Source organism: Prionailurus viverrinus, chromosome A1 (genome assembly GCF_022837055.1).
Source record: "Prionailurus viverrinus isolate Anna chromosome A1, UM_Priviv_1.0, whole genome shotgun sequence".
Taxonomy (NCBI): domain Eukaryota; kingdom Metazoa; phylum Chordata; class Mammalia; order Carnivora; family Felidae; genus Prionailurus; species Prionailurus viverrinus.
Window position 1 is genome coordinate 147,002,111 of NC_062561.1, and position 11,646 is coordinate 147,013,756.

Here is an 11,646-nt window from a genome sequence, read left to right on the forward strand (position 1 = left end):
TAATTCAAACCACCTGGGTGAGAGGTTAGTTGTGCTATTCTTGTTCCGTTTACTTGCTAGTCTTAGGTACAGGAGCTTGATTGAGAGGGCAGGGATGGGGAGGATGGAAAGGAGCAGGGCAATTATGCGCATTTCCAGGGAAGTGAAGGTTTCTCTGTGCAAGGTGAAGGAGCTGTCACTGGAGCCCCTTCTTCCTGCAGTGTCCCCCTAATTGGCTGTTGTAGCTATCATTCTGCCCTAAGGGAGTTTAGTAGAAACAAGGAGAAAGAAGAAAAGGCATAACTTGGAGCAGGAACAAAAGGGAAGTGGGGCTCATTTCCACCCTCAAGGAGAGAAGCCCTGATTGGTCCCATTCCCCAGGGTCCTCCCTCACACCATTTCTACGACCTTTCCCCTCCTTTTTCTTTTCTCCCTCCCAGGGCCCAATAAACACAGGTTGTCTGGACAAACAGAGCTTTGTAATTATCTGGGGGAAATTCTGATGGCCCAGAATTCTGCCTTAAAGTAATGCTGTGCTGTTGCAAAGTGCTGATGTCCGTAACCTTCTTGCTGAATCTCATTGTCTTGGTGGTGAACACCAGGCAGAGGCTCTTTTACTCTGAGCATCTTTCCAAGAGATCAATTGAATTATTTTGATTTAAATATCTGAGCATTATATGACATGCATTAACAATATAGGCAACTTACCTTTCACTGAACTAAGTAATTTAAAGTCATTTGAGCAATATAGTGTAGCATGGTGATTAAGACTGCCTGGCTTCAGTCCTAGCCCTGCAAATCACTAGCTGTGTGACCTTGAGGGTTATTTTACCTCTGTAAGCTGCAGTTACTAATCTATTAAATTGAGATAATAATAGGACCTTGCTCCCAGCACACACACAAAAACACATACACACAACTCTTCAGTGTATTGCTGTGACCACCAGATAAGGCGATTTATGTAAAATATTTTGCCTCATTTACAACAAACCAGCAATAATGTTTGACTCTATTGTTTTAAACCTTTTATTTTTCTTCTGGTCTTAATATTTGATTTTTTAGGTTTATTTATTTATTTTGAGAGAGAGAGACTCACAGAGAGAGAGAGACAGAGAGTGAGCACGAGCAGGGGAGGGGCTGAGAGAGGGAGAGAGAGAACTCCAAGCGGCCTCCGAACTGTCAGTGCACGCCCCAACATGGGACTCAAACTCACAAACTGTGAGATCATGACCTGAACTGAAATCAAGAGTTGCAAGCTTAACCGACTGAACCACCCAGGTGCTCCATTGTTTGATATTTTAAACTTAGTATCTGGATAAAAATTACCAGAAAAATACAAGGAAAAGAGAAACAATGAAAGAAGTATTTCCGCTCTATTTGCATTGCATTTCAAATACTGATAACACACTGTGAGCAGAACAGATGAATTCCATCCAGAGGGAAGTACACATAACTTAAGAGGCAGACATAGAACAAGATTAATCACTCAGTTGCTTACCACACACACTGTGAGATATTGAATGTGGATTCGAAGTTTCTTACCAATAGCTTGTCCTCCATTTCTTGAGTGGTCTTATATTTCCAGACTGCAAACAAATGATTATATATGTGAAAAAAATATGTAATAGGCTAGAGCACAATTTCAACTGAGCCAGAACACCAGGGGCTCTGGAGTTCTGGTCTGTTCGCTTAGAGCCCTCCGCACAGGGAAATCTGAGTGTAGTGTTGCTGACAGCCATCTCATTCACATGCAGGTTCCTCCTGGGTATAGCTCTGAGAGCAACAGCCCCCAGTCAGTGCAGGTTACTAAGCAACTCATCTCCCACTGAGGTATGCAAGGGAAGAAAGTCTTGATTTTAAAAACAAAAGAAAACCGAAAAGCCCTGCAGAGCAGAGCTAATAATACAACCTGCTCTTTAAGTAAATTAACCCTCAAGCTAGTTTACCTTTACCAGAAGCACACCCTCCTGGAAATTGTGTTAGAAAGCATGCTACGATTGTATAAATTAACTTCAAGCAATGTTTTTAATTAATGCTAATAAATTTTATGTTACACTGGAACTTCATATAGTGAATCTTATTGTGGGTATCATCTCATTTGGGTGCCTGAATGGAAGCTATTTGTCATTTGAATAACAGTTTTAGCAATAAGCCACTTTTTAGTTTTGGATTTACAATGACTTTATTATTTTTCACATTATCTAAGTCACACATACATATGACAAAAATTAATTTTGAAGTAGTTAATGCAGAGATGATAACAAAGAATAGTTGTCTGGATCATTAGACCTTATTTTAAGAATTCCAATATAGGGGCACCTGGGTGGCTCAGTTGGTTAAGTATCCGACTTTAGCTCAGGTCATGATCTCAGAGTTCATGGGTTCGAGCCCCACGTTGGGCTCTGTGCTGACAGCTCAGAGCCTGGAGCCTGCTTTGCATTTTGTGTCTCCCTCTCCCGCTCATGCTTTGTGTGTGTGTGTGTGTGTCTCTCTCTCTCTCTCTCTCTCTCTCTCTCTCTCTCTCAAAAATAGATAAATAAAATATTTTTATTTATAAATAAATAAATAAATAAATAAAAAGAATTCCAAATAGATCTGTATGTGCTTGGGTGTTCCCTACATATCCCCTTAGGATGACGCAATGAAACATTTTCTTGTTCTAATTCTTACTTTGATTAGCATTTATGAAGTATTGGTTTGTGCAGAGCACTGCACTAGACACCAGAGGGAGGGAGGTGAGGGGGGGAAGCGAAGATGATGTACCGAGAAATGACACAAGGCCCAACCACTCAAGGAGTATCCTTTTTTTATGGAAGAGATAGACTTGCACATAGATAATGCAAGAGGTGATGGCAAGAGGAACAAAGAAGTTTTCCATTATGTCACAGTTCTGAAAATCACTAACTCCAATTGCCAAGTTAGAGCATCACTATTGTAACCTTTACTGGGATAGGGCAGGAGAGCAGTCAGAGGGAGTGTTAGAGAATTAGAACTCCCAAATAGAAACAAACATGGGTCTGACAGCACACTGTATCTTTTAACCTTTTTCACACCACCATATACATATAAAGAAAACCATTTCCTTTTTATGATACATTGAAATAAAAGCACTTCTGCTGGACGGGAGTGAAGTTCCAATGACCCGGCTTTTGTCTAGCTGTTTCCAAGCACACCTGTAGCCCAACATACTTAATTGGAGGCCCTGCTTATCTGAGACCTGCTGTTTACATGGTTTAGTCCACTGGGGAGCCAAAATCTTCAGTAAAATATAAAGCAATGTTGCCCCTACACCACTAACTGTGATATGTGTGATGTGGCATGTTTAGCGAGGCAAACTGAGCTGGGATGGAACCCCAGCCTGCACACTCACTAGTTTATATGACCTTGAGCAAGTTAGCTCCCTTCTCGAAATGTAGGAAAATAACAGGCAGTGACCTCACAAGTCATGCTGGGGCTTGAAACAAAAGGAAAGACGTATAGTCGTATATACACTCATCAAAATACTCTCCCCTATTTTGAATCAAGTGGGAAAAATGAATGGAAGGTCTCCAGTGGAAAAAAAAATGGCCATTTATAAAGCTCTGTATTGCCCAATCTGTTCACACACCATTATCAATCTTAATAAACTGGCTGCTGGGGGATGTGCTGATTGGAAATGACTGTTTCTGTTGCACAATAATGCAGGGTTGTAAAACACAGAGCCCATTTTTTATTTAAAATTATGTTTTATTCTTCTGGGATTTTTCCATTAATTTTGATTAAAAAAATATTATGTTAAAATATTGCTTTTGTTGAGTACTGAGTTTTTTGATGCCCCCTTCAATTTTGCTCCTCTGGTGAGGGTATCACTTGCCTCACCCTAGTGTTGTTCCTGAAAATACGGACTCTGAAGGACTATTTTAATAAGGAATAAAGTTTGTAAAATGCCTTCATTAAAGCGATGCTTAAAAATGGTAGCCATTACCATTACCATCACAATACCTACAGAGATGCTGTAGCTCTTACAGAGCAGGAATCCCTGAAATAGCAGTGTGAGAACAGCATGCGGTTTAGCAAACATGTTTGAAAGGATAGACAGTGAACAAACGATCAGCCTCCAGGTCCTGCTCACCAAGGAAATGCTGATGATTCTTAACCAGAGTTACAAGGGCGGGGTGCTGCTCTTCTCAAGTGCTGGGCACGCTCTCCGTACCCCAAGATGTATGCCCACTTGGCACTTCAGACCCTGATTATTGTTCTCAGGGGGTTTTCAGTCTTTGCCTGCACCACACAGTCTGTAAATACTGACTTTACCAACAGGCCTTCACGAAAAGCTCTGATTCAGTCCTTTACGTTCAGCAAAATGCCAACAGCCTGCCTAACTGCACTGTAAACCTCTGTCTCTCCAGCTAGGTAACTCTTCTCTCTGACCCAATATTGATTCTCAGGGGACAGACCTGGGGATTCTAAGTGCCCCTTTGGTGGGAGGAACAACTTCCTGGTAGGAGTCTGACCTAATGTGTTCCCTGTGGGCAGTACTTTGGGGGGTACCTGAGCCCCTTCCTCTAGTGACAGCAGTAAGGCAACAGTTTTCCTGTTGAATCACTTCACACGCAATACTGTGAGGGCTACGGAAAATAACCCAGTGTGACACATCACCTGTTTCTGTCTCTGAAAATGATATTCTGGGGGAATTTAATGGCAAATACAATAAAAGCACCAGTATATAGTTAAATTCAAACACTGAAAAATTAGCACATTGACTGCTTCTAACTACCTCCATTTATTCTGGAACTCGGTGTCTAGCAGAACAATTCCATGGTAATTTTGCAATATGTTGCTTTCAGCATGGGAAGGCAAATAAAAAGTTCATTCCCTGACTGCAGAGAATGGGTGGCCGGTGGCGGGGGGGGGGGGGGAGGAACACAACAACTTGTTAAATATTAAAAAAAAAAAATTAGTCATCAGAAGTGAAAGTGCTTACAAGAGGAAAGACTTGACAGAAAATAATATCTAGACACAGCACAGGGCTTCTCACTTGTGATGAGTTTGCAGCCTAAATAGTAAAATGTGCTCTTTCCTAGTCCACCTTGCTTCCACAGAGACCACTGCTGACAAACAGCCTGTCACCAACAGTTAGCGCCTTTTGTCTGCCCTGGATGCTGAAGGCTCTGTGAGCAAAGAATGGGCAAATGTGGAATAAATGTTAGCTGCTGATTTCATTCGCACTTGGAACCTTATCTCTCTCACCTCTGAGTCACTAAGGAGCTCTCAGACTTGCCTCAATCTGATTCACTTTACAGTTCTACTTTGCTTCTGTCTACTTTTTCCTCTTTATGCAATAGAAAGAATGCACTACAGGATGCTGCTGTGTTCTTCATTTGTTTGCTTGGGTCTTAGTTCAAACTTCTCTATTATTTATTCTCTTTACAAAAACCATATATGTGCCACAAGCTATTCCAACAATATAGAAAGATGGAAGGGAAAACATTACAAATCACTGATAATCTCATCTTTTAAAAAATGACAAGTCACATCTTGATGTAACTTTGTCCAGATTTTTCTTTGCTTCCCCCTCCTTATTTATTTATTCTCTGTTTCACCCACTTATTTGAAATGCCTCTTACACAGCAAATTCCAAAGTATTCACAGGCATGTTTCCAGGCTCATTTCCAGTGATTTATTTCGTATTGACTCAGAGTTCGGAGGGCTCTTTACATCCTTCACAATGTGATTTAAGATGGAGGGTGTGCACTGGATAGGAAGAGAACCCATCCATCTGTTATGAGAGCTCTCAGTCCTTCTTTTACTAGACCAGCTTTTATCTCGGCCCAGGAATTTGGGCTTGTGTGCAAGATTTTGTTTGAATAAAGAATTACGTGGCAAAAACAAAATAAAAGAAAACTTCACCTTCTCTGTTTCATTTTTCTGCCAAGATATGAGATGTTGCTATTGTGCTTTTGTGGCAGTCAATTTGATGTGACTGCATTGATATGATTGTTGTGAAGTGAGGATGCTTTTCTATGGCCTCAAAAGCAATTGCTGCACGTATGATTCATATGTGAGTGCAGTATGAAACGGATGTCCTCACCTAATTCCTGAGCCGCCCTGGGACACAACAGACCTTTTTCTGATGTGACCTGTTGATGTTTGACTCCATCCCAGGAAGAGAACAGGGTTCTTTCTCTCAAGGTCTGTGTTCATTCCTTGCTGTTCTTACCATCCACTGGTGCTGTAAAATTGAGACTTAGCCCCTAAGGCCAGAGGACTCCACAATGGCTGACCCTGACTTGCTACTTAGAGCATCTCAGCTAATACATCATCTTTCTTGCTGTAGCAACTGTCACCATGTAAAATATAGAACTGAGATGCCCCCGTTGCTCTTTGTCTGTTTTTATGGGCCAGAGATAGATGACCACCCTCATTGTTATATCCTCCTCCCTCACATTCCCACATTCACTAATGAAACCCATTAGGCTCCATGACTCATTTCTGCTCCAAGAGTAGTCATATCCCAGGATTACTGACAGTAGGACTATTTTATCTAGGTAGGGAAAAACCCCACTCTTCCTATTACCCATGACATTGCCTTGCCTCATGACCCAAGAAGGAAAATAACAAAAAAGTTTTACATTGGTACATCTTCTATATTCTCCCTATGAATACTTTGGCACATAGCAAAGTAAGCAAAAAGCCTGTGCATTTTTTTGAGAATTCATTTGTATATGAAATGGTCTACTTCTCAATATTTTGATTTCTGTCCTGACTTTACTAAGATCTTATTCATTTACATTCAATTAATAGTTATTTGACTTACTAATGGCACATATTTGAAGATCTAAAATACGTACACCTCTGTCTTTGTAGACTTCCTCATAATTCTAAATGTATTTGAATGGATGTAAAGTAGATACTATGGGACAGTAGATGTGGGAAAAGTGAATTTTCAGACGTCAAATAAATCACTAATATTTACACAATACTTTCAATTATATATGTGGATTATATGACATTTATAATCATGGGTAGAAAGGATAGGATAAATGTATTCTTGGAGGCTAACTTACAACAGGTTTTTGAAATATTTTATTGAATTGTTATGACTGTAAAATTAATGCATATGCAATTTCTAAAATGCCAACAGTATAGTGTTGAATAAAGTGAAAGTTCTTCATCATTGGTATAAGAATTAGAGATAGAAGAAGGGTCAAGAATACCTTTGGTACACATTCCTTGGTAACTAAAATTATTTTATACTTTTATAGGATGATTTCAGTGTAACTATGCAAAAGTATCTCCGATTGGAGGTCTACATCAAAACCACACAGTTTTAATTACTATAGCTTTATCATAGGATTGCGTATCTACCAGGCCAAGGGCCCACTAATTACTCTTTTATTCCCCCCTCAGGTTTTTACTGATGAATCTTACTTGTTTATTCTTCACTATAGAATCATTCGGTCAAGAACTGAATTAAACTTTACAGAAACAGTATGTTTGGCAGCAAAGCAAAATGACAATATCGAAAGGCATGATCTTTAAATGCAACTCTATTAAATGCTACAGGCATTTTGCTTCAGCAAGAATCACCTGAAAGTATTTTGACCTTTAATGTCTAACATTTGTCCTTATGGTAAATTAGAATTTGCGGACACAGTTGGTGGTTCATTCTATTTTTACACTTTGTTTTACCCAGGGGAATATCTGAAAGGCATGAGCATGCTGTCTTGATCCTTCAGCACCTCATGAAGGTGAAGTGTTATTGGATCATAAGATGACTGCTGCTCTCCTAATAGGAATCGTATGGTGTAAGCTGTCATGAGGGAAAAGAGTAACCGAGATGTAAGAAAGGGGAAGAAACTTTAAATTACAAATGGGGAGGTGGGCTGTTAAAGACTAATTTTGTGTTTCCCACAGATTACTCTTCATTATTTCAGAAAATTTATTCAAATATATCTATACACATAGTTTCTAGGTCACAATCCAAACTTATCACCCATTCCCATTCCTCTTCTCCTTTACCTTATGTTCTTTTAGGTTGTGAGGAACAGAGCCACCTTCATATTACTCTGGTTTGGGGTTTTGTTTTAAAGATACCTGGTGAAATAAGGAATCTTTCAGCTCATTTGGGTTACAAGGAACAGAGAAACTTATGATAAAACATAAGGATGTCCACTGAAATAAGAATGACAGTAAAAATAACAAAAGAGCTTTACATTGGTATATATGACACATTTTGAAGTGTGGGTTTTCTGTCCTGCCTATGAGTATTTTGCTGCATAAGCAAAGCTAGGAAGCAAACAAAGGTGTGCATTTTCTGCGAATTCATTTGCATATTGAATAATCTACCTTTCAAATACTTTGATTTCTCTCTTGACTTTACCATTGTTTTACTCATTTATATTTAACTAATAAATTATTTCATTTTTACAAATATCAGGTGCCCATTCAGGCCTCAAGAAACTAGAACAAGATCTAAAATGGCATTCAGAATACAATGCTTTCGACTCTCCTGTGTCCTCCTAGTAGGACTCAAGTTAGCATTGCTTTCACTTTTTCTGAGACCATTTAACCACTTCTAACCTCTCTGCTACTACTCTCTCTGCTTCTGGGCATCTTCTTTCTCTTGGCACATGGCATCTCTCCATTGCCTTCTTTCTCTGTCTCCCTCATCCCGTGCCACTTTCCTCTGCCAAAGCTCTCTGGATATCTGGCATTCAAACTCACCAAGAGAATCTGATTAGTTCAGCCTGTCACTATCTTTACTGAAAAGCTTTTGTAGTATTCTTTGTATCAGGCATCAGGCCCTGGCCCAGTTAACTGTGACCAGGGCAGGGTCACCTGGCAGAAAGCATGCGTCTCTGTGCCCAGGGAATCCCCTTGCAGCTGCCTTTCTCAGAAGGGCGTCACGCATATGGCAGGCCTTCAGACTGGAATGGCTTGTTTAGTATGGGAAAGTTTTAGATTTTTATTCATGCTTACTAAAGAGGTCAGTCCTTGTACTGTCACAAATACTGGGCTTGACATTGGTCATTGAAATAACAGACTGTCACATAATGCAGCTCAAAGTAGCACATGTTGGCAGTGAAGATTTCTTGGCCTTTACCACTCACACATGTGAGTGAGTGATTCTAGCCAAGAAGGTGTAGGTGCTGGTGAGTATGGTATGTATGTGACTTTTGCTTCCCAAATCATTCCAGCCAAGGGATAGGACATCAACATCGGTAGCTGAATAGAATTTTAAAGGTTCATCCTTTTGTGTTCAGAAGGAACGGGTTCCTTCCTCAGATTTTTCACCAATAGAGTTTGGAGTTCCCAGAGGGATTCTCCCATGTGCTCTGAGAAGTAAGCCTCTCAATTGCCATGGCATGCCTGAATTCCATCCCTCTTTTGTCTTGAATGCTGTGGTAAAGACCCTGGCTGTAGCTGATGCCAAGAGTGGCAGCTGTGCCTCCCGCCAAAAACACCACTGTAGCTGCTTCTGCTGCTGACACCGCCTACCAGAATGAAATTCCCCCTGCAGAGAAAGACATTGCTAGATCTACATCAAGTGTAACTCTGCTCAATATCCAGGGCATGGCATCCAGTGACAGCTGCAGCAAACTCTGCTTTCCTGGTGCTGCTACTTTCATCACCAGTGATGATGTCCCTGCCATCAGTACCATTCCTGGTGGTCATGAGCCTGGTTCTTTGCACTCTTCACACCCCAGAGAGATCTAAGGGAAAACGGCTTTTTTTTTTTTTTTACTTTTACTTGTTCTTTCATTAAAATTGTATCATCCACAAACTCAATCATGAGTCTTCTAGGAAATAGGCCAGGGCATAACCTAGGTGACAAATTGTGTTCAGACTCATCTCTCCCTTCCAATATCAGTTCATTAGTTTCTCTACATTATTTTCATTTTCTTGGTGATGAGTTCTTTCCCAGAAACTTCTTGGTCCCTGTATGTAGAAATAAGATAGGCCTCATAATCTCTTTTATATATTTCCAAATTTGGGATAATTTTTTCTTAAAGTAATCATGTAATAAGAGAACTCAAAGTGTTCGTTGCATGTAACAGTATGGAGGGAGCTAGTGACTGGAGCAAGAATAACTGTGGTTGAATGGGGATGGGAATGAAAGGCAAACTGGATAAGTTGAAGAATAAATAAAAAATAGGCTAAAAGACACATGAGTGCAGGTGATTCTTACAAGGCTGTGGAAGGGAAATAGGGCAGTAGTTGGAAAGCATGGAGGATGGGGGATCAGGAATTTTTCTTCTTTTTTTAAAGATTGGAACGACTAGACCTGTGAGTGTTGCCCTTCCCTAGCTATTGTAGCTTTTTACACTTTCTTCTTTTACTTCCTTTCTGAGACTTCAGATGCTATGAAATTCCTGTGTGTTTTTACATAATTCCCATAGCAGCTGTGGTGGAGGGATTGACAACGCAGTATGAGCTTATATGGCTCTAAGTGACCCTATGCCACAAATCCCTTAAGAAAATTGACCACATTGGGGTGCCTGGGTGGCACAGTTCGTTGAGTGTCCCATTCTTGGTTTCAACTCAGGTCCTGACCTTAGTGTCATGGGATCGAGCCCTGTGTCAGGTTCCATGCTGAGTACGGAGCCTACTTAAGATTCTTGCTCTCTCCCTTTGCCCCTCTCCCTCACTCGTTTGTATTTTCTCTTTCTCAAAAAAAAAAAAAAAAAAAGAAAAGGAAAGAAGGAAGGAAGAGAAGAAAGAACAAACAAAAGAAAGAAAGAAAGAAAAAGAAAATTGACAACATGACCCTGCCACCCAAGGCATCACTACTTAGACCAAGAGTGTTTCTAAATCAGAAAGAGATGATCTGTACTTGGCAGATAACCAGTGAGGTGGGCTAGTGTAAAAGCCCTCCCCACTAAGGTTAATACCAATTAGCTGAACCAGAAGATCTCTCTTAAAAAGACTGAAAATGAGGTACATTTGCAGAGGGAATGAGCAGTTGGAAATGGGAAAAGAAGCTAAAAGACACAAAGAAGGGAGAAAAGGAGCAACCATAAGGACATGGAAGACTAAAGGGAGAAAGAAGAACTTGAGGGGTGGGGGAAGGAATGGCAGACAGTAGTGGCAAAGAAAGAGCTAAAGCACATTACAAGTACAGTGAAGTTGCTGGGGTGGGTAATGCTGGCCAGAAGCCATGAGTTTCTGAGAGGCACACTGCCAGAATTTCCGTCGTCTGAGTCTCCAGAGCTGCTGTTCCAAGTACTGCTGTTAGAAATGCCAGAGATTACTAGTCTCTAACAGGAAAGTCACTACTTTTGACTGACCATCTTTCTGAACCAAGAATTGTCACCATAGTGTCTGATGAATGAAAATATGCTTTATGGGCTTGAATAAATGAAAAAAGAACTCTGCAGGCAAACCTACCTGCCAGATTAGTGTTGGACACAGCTTTCTTTATATCAACACGCTGTTGATACTGATTGCTTCCTACCTTAAAGCTTTAGAAAGTTACACAGACTAAGCTCTTTACTGGGAATTATGGACACTCTTGATTCATAAACATCTTTAGCCCCCTAAATCCATGCTCTTGTTTACGATACTTACTTTAAATGGGAAATAAGAGAAACATCACTTAGTTTCTTTAAAAATAATAATTTTTCTGTAACTATAGAGAATGTGTCTTTTGTAAAAACAACAAAACAAAACAAAACAAAACATATT